At 39.9% G+C, this 24,533-nt stretch overlaps 1 long non-coding RNA gene and 1 pseudogene across 3 annotated transcripts in view; one reads left to right on the top strand and one right to left on the bottom strand.

Moving 5' to 3' along the window:
* LOC140665400 (uncharacterized) overlaps window positions 1-24,533 on the top strand; it is a 197,864-nt gene that overhangs the window by 59,421 nt on the left and 113,910 nt on the right. The gene's annotated exons all lie outside the window — the stretch shown is intronic.
* The window catches only part of LOC140664447 (uncharacterized), a 28,684-nt pseudogene continuing 21,543 nt past the window's right edge, over window positions 17,393-24,533 (bottom strand).

The raw sequence follows: 24,533 nt of genomic DNA, 5'->3' as shown, positions 1-24,533 counted from the left end.
TAATTTATTTTGTAGTTAATAGTTTCGTTATAAATGTATATATTTAATGAGTAAATAAACACTTGCAATATTTATCAGATTATAAAGTTAAAAAAGATACGAAAATTATATATAATAAATTCCAACCACCGATAATTTATGTGAGGAAATTTTGTTATTTAAATCAAACTTCCTAATGTTAATATATCACACAGTTCGATATAGAAAATACATTTATAACATAATTGATAGACAAACTTTAACAATTCTAAAATATATAAATTTCTATTCTATCACAACTCTAATTTTACGCCAATGTAAAATTGCCTGCTGACGACATCGTATAGATATCTCTTGTACTCACCTCGCAAAATATAAATCGGAGAGAAAGATTGTCACACAAGATTGCGTGTAATACAAATGCCTATCTCTTGTACATCAAAGTTTGCGCAATCAGAAGAATTCTTTATTCACCGAATGTCAGCTAGAGATAGTGTCGACACTCTTTTTCACTCAAAAACCTCTCTGTGTTCCGTCTCTTTGACAACGCGACCGCGACGACACTGAGGGCTCAAAAGCGCCAAAGGTGATTCGCGATCCTTACGATCGCGTGAATCGCCGCCGAATTTGAATATCAAAGGCACTTCGTGGACAAGCGTGAAAAACCTGAATAACGGCTGGGGGTCCGCTAGTCCAGGTGGGGTCTGCACCGGTTCATCTGGTTCCTTCCAAAAAACTGGATCGCCCATCGTCCATTGGGGGCTGCCGCTTCCGTTACGCATTCCCGCGAGACGTTGGCATCCCTCGCGGTCCAGCACCGCGTTCTCGCGAGAAAACGAGTTCTCTCCCTAGACGAGATACGACATCCCTTACGTCGCTTTGTGGTGAAACGAGTCCGCGGTGGTCCATGATTCAAAACTAGTTCCGCCATGAACGGTTGCTCGTTTTTAAGTCAGATGATTCTTTAAAGATTGCCTCTTGAAATAATCCGAAACGTTTTTAGAAGAATCGATCTGATTATAATATTATTTTATTAATTTACAAATTTACGTTAAATTACGTTGAATTTTTTACTCTACTTGTGTGTGTGTGTGTGTGTGTGTGTGTGGTAAATATATTTATGTAAACATAAAAAGTTAAAAAAAATAAATACAATTTTTTATTCAATAATTTGCGTAACAAAAAAAAAGTCAAAAAAATTGTAAGTTATAACCAAGACACTTTTTTTATTATAATGAAGATTTATCGAATTTAATTTTTACTTTAAACATATTAGCAAAATCGCAAGTTCTATATCATTAAAAATGATGCTGCGTCATCTACATATAAAAGAATACATTCATCTGAAATTTGTATGAATCTTACATGGAGATCTACAGGAAAAGAAACTTGTTTTGTTAAACGCAACCACTCTTTTTCTAACCGGTCTTGAGAACAGCATCATCTTCAACCGTTATCGATAAATAGAACTCAACGGAAATAATCGCTTAAATTTTTTTGCATTTTACCGTGTGAAACAATGCTTATAAACGATAAACATTATTTTTGTCCCTTCCTCGATAAGCTATATAATGTTATACTCCCATATCGTTTCGAAAATTGCGGATAAAGGTCTTTGAACGATCATGATATGGCATTTGTTATAGCATCGAGATCACGAACAAAGTGCATCTTGGGTGTCATAAAGCTGATCGGCGTACGTGCGCATCATTGCAAATGAAGGTGCTATACCTGGTCTTATCCAGTATAATAAAAAGAAACGACTGCCTAGTCGCGTCAGTTATTGGATAACGAGAGGCAAGTTCGCCGCAAATGGTTAATAAAGCTTGAAGAGAGAACGAAGATTGTCCGTGAGACGCATGCATAGAGCAGTTAAGGTTGGCGTTAATAACATGCTCGCACCTTCCCTAGAGATGCGGGTAGAAAAAAAAAAAAAATATATATATATATATATATATATATATACTCTCATCAACTAACTTAAATCTTTAGTATTCTTCTTTTTAAAAGCAATGTACAAACATCTTTTTATACTATTAAATTTTTATATACAATAAGCTCTTTAAAAAGAATAGACCCTTATTCTCTTAATTCTTCTAAATGAATTTCTCTTTCACAAGATCGTGATGCTTGACAGTTTATTATAAAAGCCAGCACCTATTTTGTGAAATAATCCACTTTGTCATTAATTAAAACACATTCTGTATACTATACGAAAAATGCCAACGTAGATTCCTTTGCCGCATGGCTTGACTCCGTTATTATGTATTACATTTGATCCTCTTCGACGATTATAAGATCGAGCATTTACGACCTGTCGCAGTTCGACGATAGAAAATTGTAAACTCGTCGATATGGACATGAAACGGAAGACGAAGATATTGCGGAAGGAATCAGTCGATTGGAAATTATTCGAACAAGTACGAGAGCCCGTGGCTGAAAAGTTCGAAAATTGAAAATTTCTGCCGGGACGTTGTAATCGGCCGTTGGCTCGAATCGGATGAGGATGAGTAACACTGATGGGTGGCGGTCGGGGTTGAGGGATGGCAAACTGTCGAGCCAACGTGCGAGCGAGCGAATAACCACGAACGAAACTTGAGTGATTTATGTTAATTCGTGTTAAATTACTTTGTTCGGCAAATGGGGTCCGGAGACATTTTTAAAAGTCGCCTGTGTTGACGTAGAAAAATCACGAAAATAAAAAGACAGATTTTATTTAAATTATACAAAAGACGATTTTCTCTTTAGGGTTTATAAACAAATATTTATTATTATTGATGACAATATTAATATCGGGAGAAAAAGAAACCACAAAAAGATATATATATATATATATATATATAATCCAAATCACATGGCGGTATATAATAACGATGTTTGAAAATTTGATGCACAAAATTGTAAAAACCTTTCTGTGCGTTTTCGGATGCAGAAGTCATTCTGTTGTATTCTATACACCTGAAATTTTCAAACGCACTTTCATGCATTGCATTTTACAAACCGCATCCTGAAAAGCGAAAGTTTTGGGTTGCTTATTATTTTATGAACTTAGTATGTACGATCATATAACGAAAGAGAGAAAAAGAAAAATAAAGGAACGTGTGTAGAAAAGTCGGTTTCCATAAATTTCGCGGCAATTTAAAATTATACCACTGGAACGAAAGAGCGCAAGAGAGGGGCATAGAGATTTATTTTCAGTGTCGGAGACATTCCGGATTTCCCCTATTAATACGAAAGTTTGGTCGTCCAAGATTTTTCTCTCTTTCCAGTTATGCTAGCGACATTCGTCCTCATTATTCCACATGCTCAGAATTTACCGGGCGAGACTGACTTTAAATTTGAGTACATGCATTCCTTGAATTACGAATCCTTATAACATAATTATTCGCACTTTGCATTTATGGTCGCATATAATTATAAAATAGAATATGTGAATGATATTCATTATAAGTGCAACTCATTCTTTGAAATTATAATACAACATATCGGTGCAACTTTTAAAGCTATAAACGTGGTTAATATTGTAAATAATATAGTCAAAATTGTAGAAAAATATATATAAACGATAAGCGACTTTTACATTCCAAGCGAATAAAATATTACAATTAATAATCTATATATCTATATCATATTAAATATCTTCTCTAAAAAACTTGTTGCATTTTTTCGTTGTGCACCTTTTTATTCGCTGTCATAAACAGCGATTTAATAATTTTCTATACGACGAAGAGCAAATCAGCGAGCTTCGAATCCATTACATATAAATTTTATACATGTAACACAACGAATACTACCGATGTATATTTCAATATTGCCTGTTAGCAGCGGAAAGAATTAACATATTAAAAATATACTGAAAATAAACAATGCGGACATTGACATTTGTTTGCGCGACATCCTGAATCTTGTTAAAATTAGTACACGTGAGAACGTCTCGTGCCTTAAAAAAAAAGTAGATTCCGCAAATATTTGCGCTTCTTCGTTTTAATTAAAATTCACACTCGCGTAAATGTTCGCAGCCTGCCGATGTATAATTAATCTTTCTGTTTAGTGACACACGCTCGCGTAATATCGGAATATAATAAATGCATATCGCGCGGAAATTTCTTCAGGAGTACCGGATTATAAGCAGCGCTCTGTATCAGCCAGCATCCAATAGCTCGGCGCTCGGGCTTAATTACAAAATAATTATCGCCGAGTAAGAGGCGTGCAATCGGCGAATTTTACACCCGGCTCATCTCATGAGCCCGACATCGAACGTGTATAAATATCAAAACCGCACATCCCCACCCGATCACCCTCCCGCTCGTCGGCAGCTCACGGCCACAAAGGGATATTATCGTAATGCGCATTATTAAAAGAAGCGCAGGAGGGGGAAGAGTATACTGAAAACTATCGCGTAATGTAACGCCGATAAAACAACGTACGAGTGCACAATAAACGTCCCCATGGTAGGACTCGTGTTCACTTTGTATTTTGACGAGCGTACACGCGGTGTACCGACACGCGCACACGCGCGTGTACACGCAAGAGCGTCAACGAACGAACGAGCGAGCGAGCACGAAAGTACGAGTGCATGAGAGTATAAGCGAGTACGCGCGCTTTCGCCCTCTGTGCCATTCGTAACGTCGGCGTAACGCTGTAACGCTATGCGAAACAACGCGGCCCGGCGTATTCTGCCCGTCGTCGTGTTGTAACTGCGCGTTGTAACGGGCACCGCAATATGATGAACGATGAATAATAAACGGCGCTGCCGATGAACAACAAAACGGTGCGAAGTGTACCGCGAATAATAATTGGCAACCCTTTGGCTGTGTGTGCCCGCGTGACGACGAACGATCGACGGTGGTACCGCCGTAAGGGGGGAGGTTGGGGTGGCAGGGGTGGCAGGCGCGCCCGGATAGTGGCTGCGACGAGTTGCGACGGGGGTGCGGCAAGAGACATTGATTGACGATTTTAGTGTGCGGGCCAGTTTTCTCCGCCGAGGATTTAGATCCGCCCGAAATCGGACACGCGTCCGTAAACGTATCTTCTTCTCCTTCGGAATTAACACCGCATGCCGCCTCGCGCTCAATCTGCGATCGAACACGCTGAGCATCGACCTTGCACGCGCGTGTTTCCATATATATATATATATATATATATATATGCACATACCTATATACAATATATGTACACACATGCACAGTTTTTTTGCAGATTTTTTTTGTTTCGACAACGATTAAAAAGAGATACGTTTAAAACGTGTACGATAAATCCAGGCATATAGGTAACTGTTAGAGTAACGTAAATGTGATACCGATGTAATTTTCATGATTAATAAAATTAATGTTTGTTAATAAACGCATTAAAAAGAGATAGTATAATGTATTTAATAGTCATTTTTTAATAATTAGAAAATTATCCTTAATTATTTTAATTTTGTTGTCATAAAAATATTATGGTTTATTACAATATCAAAACAACTCGAATTTATCATATATAATTTATTAGAGTGGAAAGATTCAAAAGGCGAGAAGTATTCATTGATTCTGCAGTCATCGAATTAATATCTATCGCATTCATTTAATATCTCGATCAAGAGGATACACGATAAATATATACCTCTATAGCCACTTCATTGCCGCTGCAACAGCGTACACAACGCAAATTGCTGCGACGTGACAAAAAGCTATGGCGCTTAATAATTTAAGCTTCCGTATGAGAATAAGAAGCGACTGTTTTGCAGATATATGTGTGTATTACTTCGCTCTCTTCTCCTTTCTCTAAATTTTCTCAGCGTTCTCAGCGAGAGAACTTCCGGCGTAAAACATTTTTTTTTTTTTTTTTTTTTCACCCGACTGTCGAAGACATCAGACTGTCTCGAGGATTGCGGGTATTGCCCATTGCACAACGGCAACGAAATGAGACGCAGGTACGCACAGGATGCGTGGAAACGAGAAAGTCGGAAAGTAGTAAATACGACGTTGTGAAAGAAAGACAGACGATAGCGGATAGACATGTAAAGAGGAGAGAGAGGTAGACACACACGGTCGGGGCGAACCAATCGCATGCCGCGCCTGACAACCAGGCGACTACTATACCGTACCATTGCGACCATTTGAGTTTCCTACCACGGTCTCTGTGTGTCTCTCTTTCTCTCTCTCTCTCTCTCTCGATTTCTCTTGCATCCACCCTCTCTCACACATCGCCATCCACTATCGTGCCTCTATCTATCTATATTCCGCTCTCGCTCGTGCCTCTTTCGTTTCTCTCTCCGTCTTTCTTCCGCGCGTGTCCTCTCTTCATACCGCCACCGCCACCCCTCGCCGTCCCTCGACCATCCTTTCTCGCTCGCACATTCACCTCTCGTTCCTATATCTATCTTTCTGTCTCTCATATCCTCTATGTGCACCTTTCTCCTTCTTTGTTTCTCCCTCACGCTGCACCATCACCGTCTCGCTCACGCCTCCATCGAACCGGTGGAGCACCGGCCGATTTTGCATTTAAATTTGGTAAATTTGCCGGAGTTGGCAAATGAGCTGCGGGCATGGTGTCTAATACTCGCGCACGAGTACGGCCGCCGATACACTACGTCTAATGCCTCTGGAGAGGATACGTGCGTACAGTCCTCCGTGAAAATCGTTCATGATCGCGAGACGTGATTTCCGAGAGTAATTTTGTAGATGAAGTCATCCTGGAACAACGTATATTGTCTTGTATCTTGTACAGTTAAAAGTAGCTGTAACTATTTCTTTTCTTTCGATTATTGGATATTCTAACAATATGATAAATTATATTTGGTATTTAATGAGATAATATTTCAATAAACATAAATAATATGTGTAATTTGGAAAACAGACAACCTTTCTAAATTGAGTTTTTTTTTTTTAATTATCTATTTGTCTCGCTTCGATTGCTTTGTACAACTACTACGCTATGCAATAACGTAATAGATACAAGATTAACCATTTGATTAATTAAAATTTGATAGATGCATATACGGTGTCTAGTATTAAAATCTTCAAATGGCAATCAGTCTATTGTAAGTAAAAATAATAAAAGCAGTAATGTAAGTTGAAATAATAACAAAACGCATATCGCACACACAGCAGTACCACCGAAAAAATACTTGCCGAGTATTGCGCGCGTTAACAAACCGCTTTCATAAAATATCGTCGAATAAAAAGTCACGGCGATACGTTGGTGCGCCCGCGTGAACGTGTGTGGCGGAACCAGCGAAAACAGTTTCATTCATGGGTTCGACGCATTTTTTGCTCTTCTTGCGCGCAATAAATCAATCGGCGATAAGCTGATAAATTCTGTACGCGCGCATCGACCGGCCAAGCGGAATGGGTTTCGCGCGAGACTGTACGCACCTACACGTGGGAAATAGTGCATAGGAAATGCAAACGTGTAGCGGAGAACTTCGGACAGCACCCTCTAATTTTAGCTCGCAGAGGGCAGCACCCTGTCATGCCTGTACGTGTCTGTCCATGTTGTAAAGTTGCGTTCTATCCTCATCGTACAGTCCTCTTTCCAAATTCAACCGGAACAACGCCCGAAAACCGGAAACGTCGTTTCATGGTCGCAGACGAATCGACCACCACCGCGTTTCGGTTGAGATCGTCTACTGTGAGAGATAGTTTCCAAGAAAATCAAATTCGCTCTGTGAAACAAAATTTGTCTTGTCTGAAACAAAAAAAAATATCATTCTCTTATAACATGAGGACATGAGGACATGAGGACATGAAGCTGAAGGACGAAATTTGAAATTTATGTATTATGTCGGCAGAGGTACTTTAATGCCAAAGAATCTTTCTTTTTAAGATATCCCTTGATTATTTAACTTGGATGTAATTGTTTTACACGCGTCTGCATTACGGCGAAATCGTGCCGCGCATAAAATATTTTTTGAAAAAGCGGATAATACCTACACCAAGGCACAGGAAGGTTCGTAGCCGGGGAAAAAATGCGCCACGGTATTAAAATTTCACTATCGTATTACCCGCTATGTGCTGGCCGACGTCACGAAACGTTGCATTAATCCACGGATGTCTGTCCAACGTTTCAATGAGAGCGAAGAAAAGGGAGTGCTAAATTGGGATACACGGCGCGGATAGGAGGGTAGCGAGAGGGGCCGCTATAAAAAGACCGTCTAGATTCGCTTTAGCGAGTTTTCCAGGTAACTTTCTATCGTTGCCTGCCAGTGCATACAACGCCGTCCGTTAATTAGTTCTGCGCGCGTTACACATAAAAATAGAGATAAATTCGGAAGAATGCATAGACGTAACGTTAAGACGCGGCTTCGATTAATCTATTAACAATAACTTTACACTGTAGTGCCATAAAAAAATACATCATCAATAATTAAAGAAAAAAAAATATTTTAAGATATTTAAAAAAAAAAATCACTTATTTTGATTATCTTTCTAAATTTTCTATTATTCTACGCACAAAATTATCTTCTCAATCTAAACTACATATATTAATATTATGATTATATTAGTTTCTTGAACATTTATAAGAGATGTATGTACATCAAACCGTACTATCATTCGATCGGAAACAGGAAACCCGTGAACGGCATCTGGGCGCCGAGAACATCCTGCGGCGATCTCATGCTCCTGTTTCTCGGAGAAGGTATCATCATTTTTGCCGTTCCACCGAGTCTCGAACAGCGACGCGGCACGTAACGTAACGCGACGTAACGTAATACGGAGAAATAATAGGTTGATGAGGGGTGGAGTCGAGGGGGAGGAGGCAGGGGGTGGTTGGCCGCGCGGGAGAGAAACGAAAGGACGGGGATGAGGGCGCGCGAGTGAGGCGCCTACGGGGAGACAAGGGGGGTTTCGGTGAAGGCAGAACGGGGGCCTGGGGGTGCCGGCGTCCTGTTCATTATGCAACGACGCGACTGCACGTCCCCCCGCGCGCGCGCCACTCTCTTCCACTCCACTTCATCCCCCCGGCGACGTCTCTCTCCCTCCGTCCTCTTTCTCCCTCTCTCTCTCTCTCTCTCTCTCTCTCTCTCTCTCTCTTTCTCTCTTTCTCTCTGCTGCGTCCCACCCTCCGGAACAACGAGCTACGGTTCTCCGGTGCAGCGGAGAACGGGCGCAAAGTACAATCGGGAGGCCCCGCGGTTAATGAGTCGGCCGAACAAAGCGAAAAACCGTCCATTAAATAATGCGCGATGCAACGTCGGCGCAGCCGCGAAACGCGACTCGAAACGCGACTCAAAACGCGCGAGATGCACGAGAAAAGGGAGACGCTTTTTTCGAAATTTCGAGAACTACGTGTGTCTCGGGCCTCCCTTGGTCGGCTTGTCCCTGTCATCTGTCCCTTTCCTTTGCACTCGCAAAAGTTTTTTTCGCCGAACGAATCCGAAAGGTGACATTGTCTCGCCAAGCGACATCGTCACGGAAATCATCCATATCAAAATAATCGATTGAAGATAAAATTCCTTGACAATCGATACGATGCTTTACACGAAAGTCGCGAAATCAGCGATCGGGTTTACGACACACACGCATTTAATAATATATCGCTTTTAATCTTCGGCATTTTTAATGCCCTATCGCGGCTCATTTATTCCCAGCAAGGAGTGCAATCACGATCGCAAGAGACAGGGCATATAATTAAATGCGAAAGTTTGTTAGAACTACGCGTAGCGTTGTTACTCACTTGTCGCGTTCCCTGATAATTACTACGATGCATTTATTCGCGTTCTCTCTGCAGCCAGCTCACACTGGCTGGTTATGCTTTTGTAAACCCTTTGAGTGGTTTCTCGGAGGAACAGTCGCTCTGTATGTTCCGCCGCATTGTTGCCCTTTTAAGCTCTAAGGATTTCTAATGCCGCGTCACGCAGAGCAGTGTACTTCGCCAGTATGCCGAAATGCATATATCCAAGTAATTGCTCGTGATTAAATAGCGTTATTAGGATAATTGATGGCGCCGCTGCGCGTAGAAAACCGCAGCATTTAGTAATTGCCCTAAAGTAACGATAATAGCTTTTTTGTTACGTGCAAACAACAATTTACGCCTTTTATTCGTGCTTTTAAAGATTTGAAATATCAATATATTTTTACTTATTTATTTCTTTTCACTAAATACATGATCAAACATCAACGTAATAAATTTTTTTATTTTCGTTAAAATAGTGTTTTTTTTTATTTTGAATACTTAAAACCTTCCTAAATAATTCAATATGCTCATATTAAATGTGTTATATATATGTGTGAAATATGTATATGATTATATTGTGTGAATATGACTATGTAACAATCTTCGTACAAAAATATATTAAACATTGTAAAAAAATATATTAAAAATATATTAAATTAAATAAAAATATTTTAAACAAGTGATACTTCGAACAAGTTCAAGAACGTTAAAAAATATAACTTGATTAAATATAATGCGCTAAAATGTTACAATTGCAAAAAAGGTTATTCCTTTTACATTAAGCTACAGTACAGTCTCAAAATATGTACAAATTCCTTCGTCGCTGAGTTGACGCACCCTGCAGACACGACTGTGTGATCTAAACTTTCATCTAAATTTTCATCTAACCTCCCCTATGCATCTAATCGCACCCCACCACTATATTCTACGAAAGGGCTAGGAAAGGAATAGGAGTGGGGCTCCGTCGAAGTATGGTGGGGATCCAACACTGACGCATTTGCAAACGGATAAGCGTATGTACACGGACGTAGTGGGAGTAACGACCCTTAATAAAACGTAGGTCTCGAAGGGGACGCAGTAACTCGTAAAAGAGTATTAAGGGAGATTGCCGTGAAAACGTCTTGCAAGATTATTTTATAATATGTTCTCTTATGATTCATAAGAGAGTGGTAAAGGCATCTAGACTTTAATAAATGTTCTTGATAATGTGATTATAAATTATTATGTTCTAATAATTCTCAATATCGCTTTTTCTATTGCAGTTTATTGGGATATATTCTTAATTTTACATCATAATGTAAAAATAAAATAAAATTTGTTTTAATATGCACTAATTTTTGTCCGAGAAGAAAAAGAACCTATATCGACTGTTTTAACATTCGAAACATTGATAACAAAATTTTGATATTTGATCAATTTCGATTTGATACGTCAATAAGATAAGATGAGATTAATTATCGCTTCCAGTGAGATACCGGATCTGTATGTAAAAAGACGACGAAAATTCGCAATCGACTTTCTCAGTCGGAAATCCAGCGTATTTGCTCAGCGTGCCGAGAACGGGTAATCCTTTTATTACTCCTGACATCGAGAGAGAACCGGTCAACCCGAGATCACCGGAGATCTGCATTCCTACTTTAGAGAGCGCGAGAGAAAGACAGAATGCGCTATCCGGTGACACGAGAAATAAAAATTCATTGCCTTCCTGACGTGCGATAAGTTCGTCGATCCAGAAGGGTAAACCGACGTCGTCGTCGTCCTCGTGGTCGTCGTCATCGTCGGTCGTCGTCGTCGTCGTAATCTCTGAAAACGACGCGGAATTCTTTTTTTTCAGCCGCACGGTTAAAATGCAAATTAAGTCGGCGTGCTTAAGAATGTGAGATTATTAAGGGAGACCGCCGACTTTTGCCACCCCCGCGGGTACCACAGGTCGCGAAAACATTTCCTCGCTTCATCCTTTTTCTTCTTTCTTTCCTCCATCCCCCCGGTACCTTGCATTATAAAACACATATTACTCCCGCAGCTTGTCCCCATGTCATATTCTTTCGTCTGCCCCTCGAGGGAGACGACAGAACGTCAAGCTACTTGAGACTGCTGGCAATAAACGACTTTGGACGCGCTCGCTCTTGGAAAAAAACATCAAAGCTGAGAATTGAGTTGCTACTAATTTTCCTTCAACTTTTCTCGAAAGTCAACTCTACTATAATTCTAATCTATTCTGTTTAATATTCAATTTTCTTTGTACGTGCAAAAACATATTTTTATTATTCTAATCACACATGGAAACATACACACTGCATATTAATTGTATTCCAAATTGAACATATTATTAACATATTATTATGTAAGAAATTAATTTTTTTATCTACTTCTAAATCACGAGATATTTGATCATCGCGTGTTTTTTTATCATATCGGTCAAAATTGTAGCATTTATATGTATACGCACACACAAACACACATACACACACACGCACACACACACACACACACACACACACACACACACACACACACAAAGGACATTTTCCGCTTCACGATATCAAATACGAAACCGATCGGCGAAAATGAATTTTAAGAGTCTACTGTTGAAATAAAAATATAAATCTAACTCTCTGTACGCTATATATGTAATATTACAGCAGAGGTTGCAGACATCGCTATTATTTGTTCGTTTCAACCATTATCAAACATGCGCTATTATCTAGCGTAAATATAGTTAATTAAGGAATATTAATAAATGATTTAATCCTTCTATTGTAATCCTTTCATACAACATGTACTTCTAATGCAGAGATTACTATACGAAAGGCACTCTTGCGTAGCTCGTGTAACCTGTCTGTTTTCTATCATGCTAATATTACCCGAAGATAATTGTTATAACTCAGTTACAGCATAAATTCGTCAATAGTGTAAATAGAATGTACAACAGGCTTGTCGTACCTTTAAATCGATACAACAATTTCGCCGGTTTGCTCCACTCGTTAGACGTGTTCCTCGGAAAAGAGGGCGCCACGCAACTATCCGTTGGCGATTCGCATCATCTCACCCCTCTCGTTGCGACGGGAACCGCATAGTCTTTCTCTTCGCAGAAGCAATCGATTCTAAGGAAACAGCTGTCTCGTTTACCGGTATTCGATCCCGATCGTCGAAATCCGTTGCGTTACTAGAACGAAAAGAGACGCGAAACGGAAAAAGCGAAATTTAATCGACGTCGCCGGGCGTCTCCGATAAAATCGACGAAACCGATCGACGGCGAGACCTTGATCCAATCAAGATGCAGATATTTATTTTTGCGTTCGTTTAAAAACGTGTTAAAACGCAAAAAAAAGTAAACGGCCATGGCGATGACCAGCGAGAGGGGTTGAAGGCGGCAGAAACGTCGGAGTCTCGCGCTTGATGGAGGACGAGAAGGAGGAAGAGGGTTGACGAGGGTGAGAAGGAGTAGCGTGGCTGGTGAGTGTGGAGGGATATAACTGAGGGAGCGCAGCGAGGGGCAATAGCGATTCGAGGGCCCGAAGGGCAAAGAGGGTGCGAGGTGGAGAACGGGGCAAAGGGGGTAGGGGATGAAAATGCAAAAAGGCGCCGGGGGCCTCGCTCAATACCGGTGCGGCGGCGCAAGCGCTTTCATTTTGTTTTTCGTACGTCGCCGCGTCGCCCGCTTTCGTTTTTCCAAGATGGCCGCGCCGCGTTCGCCGATGCATAACGTCGGTAACCCCGGGCCCCTCGAGAGGGTTGGCAACGACACCCTACCTTGCCGATCGGGGAAGAAACGCGACGAATACCCTCCGCTGCGTGGCGCGTTAGTCGTTCTCCTCTACGAGGGGTTGCTCGGAGACTTCGATACTGGTATGCCAGATCAGCGAGATCCTTTGCCCTTAAGCTGTGAAAAGAGCTTTACAAATTTTATCATATTTTAATTAATATAATTAAATATAATTAGGTTTAATTAATCAGTTACATAAATTTTATGATATCTTACATTATTATTTTTTTTTTATAAAACAAAAGTGAATTTTTTTTTTGTTCAACAATTCTGTATATCAAATATTAAGGCCACTTTAATTTCGAAAAGTTTAGAGTAAATTGTTAATAAAAGATCAACAGTTTAGTCATAAAATAGTCGGAGAATATTATATTTCTTTAATTCCAGCAAAAAAAAATTTCTTGATGGAAATTCTGTGCAATAGCCGTTATACTGGTCGTTGTATTATTCAATTTTTGCCAATATCAAGACGCGACGCGCAAGTGCACACACAGCTACTTCCGACTTGCAGCGAAATGCTTTTAAACGGTTTTGAAAAATTCACGATGCTGGATCGAGTGTCACGTTTCATTTATTTCTTCATTATCCGCCTCCTTCTATTTATCCTGCAAATGTTATTATTTTTTTAGCGCGACGGACGCCGCACCGTTACAATCTTGACGAATATTTATCTCGATTCCTCGACAAAATATGATCAAGCCGTCTCATTAAAAACGGATGAGGATAGATTCGAATTGCAACGCTTCCGTTATAATTTAGTAACTCAATAAAATGTTGGCAAAGTCTCCCCCATTAAGTCACGCGCAATCAGAGGTTCTCAAGGATGCAATTTGTCAATGCACGCAATTCGAGAACAATCACGGTCGAAAGAGTAGAAAAAGCAAATGCGTAATTTAATGAGCGACCAATGCAGAATGCATTTATGACGGGATTCAAAGCAGCTAGAGGATGAGCGGCAGTAAATAGTAATATCGCAAATATCAGCGCCAGTGACAATCACACGTACAAGTAATGCGTTGAAATAATTTTTTATTAATTTACGAGAGATACACTTCGTCATTAATTATAAACAAATGTATATGTTTGCTACAGTGTTAACATTCCAGAAATAAACGTCATAATTATTATAAACAATGCCACAATTTTCTAAATAATACAGATAATAAATTGATGAAAATGTAAGTAAAATAATTAGAATATGATAAATAAAGTGCTTTTATTGATATTAAGCACTTTTGGGAATGCATAAATTATAAATTGTCGATCTAGATTAAAGCTTCGCGTAATTTTATCCTTTATTCGAGAATGTGCATTTTTATGATTTACAATGTATGGATTATGCTTATACAATTACGCGCGCTGATAATTTGTTCGTAATAATTCGAGGCTTAAAAGCGAATTCTCTGATCGATTCTATTACGGCGATTGAGAGCCACTGATGTTCACAGGTAGATGCAGAATGCGGCGAATAACGATTCAAAAAAGAAAAGGTGAGAAACGCCGACGGATCGACGTTAAACAGTCGCGGCAGTACTTTGTTGGCGCACGGTGGTCATATTGAAGTTTAAAAATCATCACTTCAGTAACGCGAAGTATTGATCAAAAGTCGTCGAATTACGGCAATAACGATCGCGGGCCATTAAGCTCGCTATAATGATGGATAACGTAGAAACGCGTGAATCCGCCGCTCGTCAGCACCAAAATATGCCGCGCAATACACGAGAAAACTCGTTTATAGAATATTGAAAAACTATTATTATATATATACATATATATATATATATATATACATACAAGAGCAATTACTTTTTACTACAAAAATTCATATTTAAATTAGAAGAAACGGTAGAGCTACTTTAGTGTAAAAAATCAATAATGACGAAGACATATAATATTGGAAATTATAAGTTTTTACGCTTTTAACGATTTAAGAATGTAAATAGATGATCAATTTTTTTCTTTAATTTGATTTTAAATAGATTTCATGCTATCTCTCAGATTAAATCGAAATTTTCTGAATAATGAATTTATAACATTTAGATTGTAATATTTAAATATTAATGAATTGTATATTATGATTATGCCGCATAATAATTATGCTATAAGATCACTATTTAGAAAAAAATCGAATTCAAATTTGTCAAAATATTCATAATTGAATGTGTGATAGTTTTGGAACAGATTTTGTATATGAGAAAATAATAATGTAGTACCGTAACTCTCTCTCTCTGTCAATATATCGAAAAAGAATTCCGAGATAGAAACACCGGAGAACAAACACATACATATATACACACACACGCAATCTCTGTGCGTGGTTGTAAAATATAATAAAATATTTAACGCTCACCGATTACAAAATTGATAACGGATATCGTAAATGATATTCTCAAGCTGTCTTTCTTTAAATCTTAAGAAGTATCGAGATGGGCGATATATTCTGTTACCTGGAATCGCTAAAGTGAAATTCCGCGCGGCAAGCGTAAACAAACGGATGTGCGCTTTCCGTCGATTCCGCGATGTTTATTCCCGCACGAGTTCTCTCGGACGGTTGCCGATTTAAAAATGCGCCACCCGCATCACCCTGACACACGGAGCGGAAACTTTTCGGATATTCGCGGACAGACGCAGTTCGACGCCGAAACTGGCGCCTGTCGGTCTCTGATAATGGACCAGTAATTGCGACAGAAAGGTTGGTTTGGGATGTTTATATACAGATTTCTATACAAAGAGAGTATAAATAAGGAGATCATGTCGCGTTTCCTCTTGAAAATAAAAAAATAATCGCGCGCGAGAGATGAACTCTCGGAAGAGAGGAACCGCGAGCGTCCGCGGATATCCGCACGATACTCGCAATCGAAACGATAATTGCCGCAGCTCAAAATCAATAACGCCTTGCCGCGACGTTTGATGAAAGCAAACGCCGTCGCGATTTGCAGACAGCGCTGTTTCAAAAAGGTCGTTCCAATACTGCATCGTAATATCGCTAATTTATCGAGTTTGCCGAGTCAAATACCTCGCTCGCGCGCACTTCAGATTAATCTGGCAACACGTATGCCGTGCAGCCCTTTTTCTCTCTCTCTCTTTCTCTCTCTTTTTGACGCAAACGAGATGACTTATTGTTAGTTACGCCTTGGTTTGCCTACAGAAGACATAATCACTGAAATAATATATACAATAAAAAAGTCTAATTTTATATACATATATATATATATATATATACACTTAATATAGATAATTATACAGAATGTAATTAAAATATAAATTTATGTGGTAAGTTTTGTTATTTAAATCCATAAATTAACTTATTTGTAAAATAGAAGACGATAGAAATTATCAATATAACCCGTATAATGTATTAACCTGTGATATATAGTTTTTCTGTATTTTTCTATGATCAGTAGAAATAGTCCATGATTGATCAGACGCATCTCTACAGTTAATCAATTGAATTGATAACCGTGAAGAATTTAAAGCTTGCATTTTATACACGCGTTTTCAACTAAAAAATCTGATGCCTGATAAACGACGCGATATATATATTGTAGCATAATTCGTTCATTTTATCGCGTCGCGATGCTCGTAATCCGACATTGGACACTTCTTTCGTGCATGATGACGAGCGTCGCGGCGACCATCGTGGTTGTTCGCGCGTCCACGACGGAGCTGGGCGGTGGGAGTTTCGCAGAAAAACAAAAGAGGGAAAAGCGACCCTCGGAAAACAGACCGCGAGGCGAGACAGAGGGGGGAAAGCGGGAGAAGGTCCGCAAAAGTACGAAACAGGAGAAAGACCGACGGATAGACTGCGAGAAAGAGAAATAGTTGTATGAACGAAGAGAAGGAGGGAATGAAGAGAAGGTATAGAGAAAAAAGAGAGAGAGCAAGAGAAAGAGAAAGAATGAGAGAGAGAGAGAGAGAGAGAGAGAGAGAGAGAGAGAGAGAGAGAAAGAGAGAGGGAGAAAGACGGAGGTCGCCGGTGGTTGGACATTAAGAACGTTTCGTGCGGCAATTTAACCACCGGCAAGGGACATCGAGGGAGGGAGGGGGCGGGGGGGCGCGGCGCAAGCGACATCGCTCGAAAGGCGCAGGCAGAAAGGGTGCGTGGAAAAGCAGGAGCGCAGAAAAGAGAGGAGAAAAGAGCCGAAGAGAGATGGCCGTGGGCACAGATACGGCGTACGAGAATTTTTACGACTTCTACGCGCTTGCGCCTGCACACCTGGAGATTAGGTTTAACAGCCTTAATTTTAAAAAATTGCCGCCTCTCTCGCTCGTTTCTTCCGCCCGACCGCGGTTCCTGATCCTTTTCCACCCCTTCCCTCTCCCCCCCGCTTTTCCTCCCACACCGCAACTCTTCGCCCATCCTCGACCGACCTCTCGCCGTACCTTTCGTCCTCCCCCGAAAACAAAATTGCGCCGCTTTGCACTGTTGGGGATAAAGTCCTGGGTGCTTCTCGACACGCTGACCCTCCCCTCGCCCTGCCGACAACCGGCACCCACGACACCCCTTGCCTCCCCCACCCCTTGGATGCTGAAACACGCGAGGGTATTTAGCTCATTTGCGCGGTCGCCTATAGCTCGTCTGAGGTTAGGTATCGCGGCTGACTTCGAGATTATCCTGAAGAAACGCTTTTTAAAACGTAAATTCACTCTTTTTAAGTTGGAACTTCTACTCTTTTTCCTCCGTCTTTTATTATTTGTTTTTCTCACTCTTCGTTCCCTTTCTCGCACTTGTTAAACTTTACTGTAGAAAGTGTAAGAAAACACAACTAAAAAAAGAATTATCACACCAACACCGTTTTAAATATGTGCAGAAAACAAAATGTATATAATTTTATTATACTCTTTACAGAGTTCTACACAGATTCTTACAATTCTGACGATTTTTATTTAAATTTTGGTCTCAGAAGTCTTATAAATAGATAAAAATTAATGACAAAATTGTAAATTGTCTTTTGCTATAATTATATATTTTATATTTGTATAGATAATTAAAATGCAGAACACGAATAAAAATAATAGCAAATATTATATCTTGAGATTATTTCTCGCGAAAAAATCTTCTATACATATAATAGCATATTAAAGTTTTGACAAGTATTATTTATGTATATGTGAAGACAATTTTCCTAAAGTGTGATAAATATTTCATTTAGTTACAATCCTGTCTCCGTAGTCAATCGTTGTTAATTACTTTCTTCTTTATTTTAATTAATTTTAAAATATAATGTTATATAATAATATATATTTGAATATATAATTACGCATTGTTTCCCTTGTATGCTTCTGTTAGCGTAAAAATATTCAATCTTGAGAGAATATCGTGCTCTTTCGCAAATTTTATATTAATAAATCAGTGTTTATTGGTCGAATTGTCGCATATTTCGATAAAGCCATAAGCACATTTACTACAACTTTAATTATTGTATGTGAATTATGTTATAATGGTGTATATCGTTTCCTCTCTCTCTCTCTCTCTCTCTTTGGGAAGCCTTTTAGCAGATTTTACTATTGTTACTATTACGATAAATTTCAAATGAAATCATGAATAATCGCCGCAAGATCTAATAATTATAACACAGTATGGGAGTGAAATTATTATTCTCTCTCTCTCTCTCTCTCTCTCTCATGTTACATATATATATATATATATATATATATATATATATATATATATATATACACTAATATTCTGCATGAATCATTACAATATTGTTTGGTTACCGCTTTTACGTTGCACGTCTCTTGGAAAATCAGCAATTTTCATTTGTTTACCACTAAAAGCCTTTACAAAACATTTTGCGTTAATTACAATATCCTATCGTTTAAGTTTAGTAATTTGCTTTCTTTAAAAGAAAATTTATTAGCGAAATTAATAATTTCGGGACCAAAGTTTGTAAATGTTATATCAGGAATCGTAACAGAGAGAGAGAGAGAAGAACTTTCTCATGCGGCTCGTTTATCTCCGACATTCACGACGCACCGAAAAGGCGTATTCAATTTGACATAGGGCGAGATCGGTCGACCACGAGCACGGCCCAGACGCCTAGATTAATTAACAACTTCACCGACCGTCCCTTCTCGTAGGGCCTTTTTGGTAATTCCGAGAAATTTTGCGTCCCGTGCGCGGTCCTTCCCGCCTCCTCCCTCCTCCCCCTCTTACAGCCACAATAAAATCCACGTTGAGCCAGGTTCCAGACTTGTGTGAAATATCGCCGCGAATTATCATACCATCTGAAATTAAAGGGCTGAAATTTCGGGGTGGTACCGCGCCGGCGGTGGTGCTCGCTGGAAAATAATTTTGATGCTGCCCGCTCTACGTACTCCTACAACCAGTCCCGCCACCGTCGTCCTCTCCCCCGCGCGTCCCTCTCTACCTCCTTGTGTTCCTCGCTAATCCCCTTTTCCCTCCGCGTACCCCTTCGCGCCGACGCTCCTGTTCCGGTACTCTAGCCGGCAACGCGGAGAAGGAGAGGACTCGTGAGAAGCACCAAAGGGGTGGTTACCGTGACGAAAGGGGAACGGAGGAGCGCGAAAAGTGCCAAAGCAAGAGCGGGACAAAGAACGAAGTCAGTCGCGAGCGGAGAAAGAGCGCGTAGAAGAGAGATAGGTGGAGAAAACGGTAGCGTCGGGGGATCGGGAAAACGAGGAGAACGAGGGAAAGAAAGAGAGGGGGTGATTTTCGCGAGAGAGGCTTGCGCGGTCCGCCGCGCCGCGGCGCAGAATCTCGGCCGTGCGCATTTTCCTCCCTCTTTCTGGCCCTCTTAACCGTCCTCTTTTCTCTCTTTTTTTTTTTTTTTTTTTTTTTTATTTTTTTTTTTTTTTTTGCGCTAGGCCGCCGTCGCGGGGCGCGCGCGCTGCTTTTCATCCCCGCGGACCGCGTCGATTTTTCTTTTCGAGCGTCTGCGCGGCCACGCCCCCGCGTCACAATGGCCGCGTACCCGAAAATTCGTCGCTGGGGCGGCACCCTTTTCCGCGACCCCCGCGTCTTTTTCGCCAGAATTCCCCTCGCGCCTCAACCCCCTTTCTCGCGCACCCTCATTTTTCCCCTCCGTCCTTCCTCTTTCCTCCGTTCTTTTTTTCTCTCCCTTTTTTTTTTTTTGTCCCGGCCGCCCCTCCGCCTCCACTCTGCCGCCGACGTCGATCTGGCGTCGGTTGTCTCCGTCGCTCGCACGTTTGCCGCTCTCCTCGACTTCGCCCCAGGGGTGTATTTTAAGAGATCCCCCTCCTCCGACCAGCTTCCCCTTCACTTCCATCCCCGCGGCTACGACGCGATACGTTCGGTACTATATGCGATACTTGAGGCGCGTAATGTATGCGCCCGTCTTCGGCCGGGTGTTTACACGGCCGCTGTTTGACGATCGATTATACCTGATGCTTAATGAGACGCGTCGAAATTATTACCGATCAGTTTACTGCCTTACACCGTTTAGACGCGGCACAACGTCCTATACATTGCTATGTATCTGACTGAACATATGTTTGCACCTTCAATTAAGCTTGAGAAATGTTGCCAAGCTAACTACCCTTCTCAACGATCAAATGTCAGCGGTGAATATTTGATCAATAACATATGACGATTCGATACGCCTGATCAATGAAACACGCCAAACTTACTACTGACCGCTTTAAATGGATTACGGTATTTTAGCGCGGTCATCTGTAACTAATAGATGTATACCAAGGTTACGCATTAGTCAAGTATAATCGGTAGAGGTATTTAGTCGATGTATCAATATGCATGTATACGTAACGTACATTCGATAGAGCACGTATCGTGTCCGTAAAACGTAACATCCGTTTCGCTTTAAATCCAGTCCATATAAAAATTCTTTGTTGAATCAAAATAGTCTGAGTCGCAAATGTACGTAATATTTAGTTAAGAAATAATATTTAGTGCTGAGAGCATTTGATTTTTAATTTATTTAGTTTCCAATGAACTTTCAGCGACTTCAATGATCATTGTATAAATTCTGTTAAGAAGAGTATCAGAGATGTCAAAGAATATATACGCGCGCGCGTATATACTATTATATTAATTTCATCATTCATATTACAAATAATTATGGAATTTTAAGATATTTATTAAACGCTATTAAATTATCAGATATAATTAATTGAAATTAACAGAAAATGTCAACAAACTACGAATGAAACTAGCTCGTAGTTTTACGTTCCGCACATTATCTCATGCCATGAAACATCTCGCGGTATTTAATGTAAATCAGAATACAACCTAGCGTGTAAAATAATAATATAATGCGCATAAAAGACGGTATAATATGGGATATAACTACGTATTCATATAGAGCGCAATATACATTATTAATTTTCACTTAATTATTCGATGGTAGGTTACATTATGCATATTTGTGTGAATGACTGCGATAAATTATCGGTCAAGAAGTACGATTGAGCTGCGAGTGCGAAGATTCTTTTGCAAATCTCTGAAAATATCACGCGAACGATATCAGGGTGATTTGAGAGAACTGTTAAACATACGAAGATATACGAATTGAATTTTTAAGCACACACACACACACACACACACACACGCGCGCGCGCGCGCGCGCACTCGTGATATGTATTGATAAGATAAACATCTGCAGGAATATCGCGATGGATAATCAAACACATCGATATTAGAAGATAGCCGTTCATTGGCGTATACGCTAGGGAAGATTACACTTTAATTATGTTTATCAGCGACGAGCGAAACTAACTACATTTATCAAGAGCGGCCCGGTTTGCGTTGCTCTGTACAAATGCTCATAACCCCCTGAATTATAGAACCGTATGAGCGATCGTTTGTCTCTTTCTCTCTGCTGCGCCCTCGCACATCGGTGCGATTTGACGAAATTTAAAGGGCTAATACGTGAAGCTTCGTGATGATTATATCGCGGATTGGTAATTACATCTGGATTTCCATTTCGATTCCCGTTGTCCATCCACGAACGAGCAATGCGCGGTGTATCTATTGTACTGGCTTTCATCAAAACGTCCCGAGATTATTTAAATGTCAAGAAGTTATAATCATGCTGAAAAAGAGAAACCTAACTTGAATTTGCGAATTTTAGGAAAAACTGACTAAATCATGCAAAACTTAAGGAAAATACAATGGAATGTTATTTAGTCTTACGAAGTGATTACGATCTGAAATCCAAAATTTATGAATTCATATTTTAGAATCTAATTTATTTCTTTAAAATAATTAAATGATATAATTAGTCTAATCTTAGGCAATATGGTGAAAATTGAAAGAAATGATGATATTGCTCTTTGAAGGTAACTATATATAAATAAGTCTTACAAAAAATATCAGCTATAAAAGAGAGAGAGAAAGACTCCCTTCTTATATAACACCGTAAGTGTTTATCTTGTTATTGCTTCAAACTTTTTGATTACTTCAGCGTGAAAGGTAAATTGGAGAGATTAAAAGAATTTAATGCCATCATCAAAATTACACGTAAATCTCTGCCTTAACCCCTTCTCTGTCCGGTCCATTTATTTTGCCGATGTAATCGCGGTCGGCCGAATGAAGAAACGTACGATCGACGGTGAACGTCGGGAATCAGCCGGCTCGGCTCGGCTCGGCTCGGCTCGTCGCGGCGCTACGAAGAGAAGAAGAATCGCAATTCTTTGATTTTCCCCTTCGTCGATACGGTGCTGGTCATGTTTCCGAGCTTCTCCTCGCGCACGGATAAAAACTCGACGACGAACAGGTTGGTAGGGGATTGAACGAGGTTTGCGCAGGATGCAACGGCCAGGTGGGGATGGGACGAACGAGACAGCGGGGGCGAGGAGTGTCAAGCAGGTTGATTAGGGGAAGGGAGAAGGGTGTCGGGTGTCGGTCGTAGAGCGGGGACCGAAAAGTGGGAAGAGTAAAAAGAAGAGTTGGAAGAGGCGCATCGGCTATATCGGTAGGCAGAGAGGGGAGAAGGAAGCCGACCAACGCAAGTCAATCGTGCGTCTCTTAATAGAAAAGTGGGGTCGATTTATGGGTTATAGGTAAACTGCACTCTCACCCCTCTGTATCATCGACCCGACCCTCCCTCGCCATCGATGTCCGCGCTTTTCCTCGCTACCCCGTCACCGGCATCCGATCGTCCGACAGATATCGCTCTTTCGTTTTCCATCGGGGTATCCCCCTTTTGTCGACGGCCCACGCGTGCTCCACGGCCCTGACCGACTGCCACGTGAGAATCCCTCCATGTGACGACCGGCGATCGCGAGGCTAATTGCGAGGCTCCGCTAGAGACAACACCTAGACCACTGCTTTTCGAGTGACAAAGAACACTCGTCGACGATCAAAATATGTGCGTGCCATAATACTAGCAATTATACACGGATGACATCTTGTGTCGTACTAATGTCGTTCTCGACTCGATATTAGAGGCACAATTAGAGATACTTATTTAATAGAATATATATTAATATGCAACTACATGTATTTCCACGTTGCGATTCCGAATAAGTGAATAAAAAATTTTATAACAGAGCAGCTCTCTTTGAATTCACATTATGGTAATTTTCATATATCTTTTAACATAAGTTAAAATAAGAAAGTCAAAATTTAAATTATAAATGTTCAAAATACACTTTATAATGATTGATCTTGCTCTTTTTTTTTTGCTCATTAAATATAGACAGTATTTCTCTCGAAATACAGTACTTTTGAAATTTACACACAAATATCCAAAAAAACGCAAAATTCTAAAATTTTTTAAATAGTTATAAAAAATATTTATTGTATTTTTTTTTTTTACAAAACTGATTGTATAAACAACTCTCGCTTGTTTAGAGAGACTAGTTTTGTCTTTTTTACAGAACTTTTGCTCGAACTTATTTATTTTTATCCTAAGTAATCCAAAACAAGAATAGCAAAACATAGCCACGTTATAAACCCGAAAAATGTATACAGTATAAATAGTTAGTACAAGTTACTTCTATTGATATCAAAACGCTATTTATCGCCAAGTAAAAAATAATTTATTTGAACGCTCTATATATATATATATATATATATATATGTATATATATTGCGATTGTAGCATACATATTAATAAAATTAATAAAAATAGATTTGACACAGAAATAATCTTAATGATAGCTAGGAAATCGAGTTCTCAGT

The sequence above is a fragment of the Anoplolepis gracilipes genome, chromosome 4, assembly GCF_047496725.1.
Source record: "Anoplolepis gracilipes chromosome 4, ASM4749672v1, whole genome shotgun sequence".
NCBI classification, from domain to species: domain Eukaryota; kingdom Metazoa; phylum Arthropoda; class Insecta; order Hymenoptera; family Formicidae; genus Anoplolepis; species Anoplolepis gracilipes.
This window is presented reverse-complemented; position numbering and strand designations above follow the sequence as displayed.